We start from the raw sequence: 1,244 nt of genomic DNA on the forward strand, positions 1-1,244 counted from the left end.
CATGCCCGTGTTTATGGACAGCTTAACCCAGGCCAAGGACGAAGGTTTCCTGTGGGATGCCATATTGTTCGACCGCTTAAAAGCACTTGATAGGGTCTCACACGTCCCGCTGCTCCACAAATTCGAGTCTTACGGGATTCAGGGGAAAATCCTTCGCTGGATCAAGGCGTTCCTATCAGACAGATCATTGCGAGTGAGAAGAGGCTCGATCTACTCTTCTCCGGCGTCGGTCTCCATTATAGTTCCTCAAGGCCCCGTCCTGGGACCAGTGCTACTCCTGATCTATGTCAACGACCTTCCTGATGTTCTTGCAAGTCCATGTCTACTTTTTTCGGACGACAGTGCCCTCCAAATGGATGTAGACGCTGCAAAGCACTGGTAATTGGAAGAGCACCTTCCTCTGAGCGACGAAAAGTGCGTCCATATGTCCCCTGGGAGGAGACTCAGCGAATGCCTTTGTTATGCATGCTGAGGAAGGACCAGAAAACATCATGAGGATAGATGCCAAAAAGGATTTGGGCATCTGGGTCTCCTCAAACTTGTACTTTTCACTGCACCATGAGGAATCGGCCCAAAAGGCACTCGCCATTTTACGGATGATCCGACGCACCGTCTCCCGTATTACTCGCATAGACTTCCAAATACTCTATGGGGCCTACGTCAGACCGCTCCTGGAGTACGCCATCTAGGTTGTCTACTCAGGACGCACGAAAGACGTCACCCTCATTGAGCGTGTCCAGCGGGCCGCCACGAGACTGGTTGCCGGCCTCAAATCCGTGGACTACGAAACGCGACCCGCGGTGCTTTATCTCGTTCCCCTGGAGTTTCATCGCCTCGAGGGGACCGAACGAAGCTCGGCAAACAGGTTTTTTACCGTTGGCCCAGCAAACATACGGCGGGGACATAGTAAGAAAATTTTCAAGGTCAGAGCACACACACTTATTAGACTAAATTTTTCTCACTTAGGGTAGTAGGCGCTTGGAATGACCCTTCTCCGACGGTTGTCCGCGCTTCTTCTAGTACCCATTTTAAGGCAATACTAGACATTCACTTATTCGAATCCTTGCGCTGGCTAGCTGTGATGAACATGACTGATACTCTATTTGTTGCTCTATTCATTATTCTCTTGTTTTAATGTTCCATATGCTGTACATATTCGCGAATTCGAATACATACGTGCTGGTTGTTACGCTTCGCTGAATTCTGGATTTCTAGTTTGTCGGGTTGTACCGATGTACGTACGA

Source organism: Opisthorchis viverrini (genome assembly GCF_000715545.1).
Source record: "Opisthorchis viverrini unplaced genomic scaffold opera_v5_183, whole genome shotgun sequence".
NCBI classification, from domain to species: Eukaryota; Metazoa; Platyhelminthes; class Trematoda; order Opisthorchiida; family Opisthorchiidae; genus Opisthorchis; species Opisthorchis viverrini.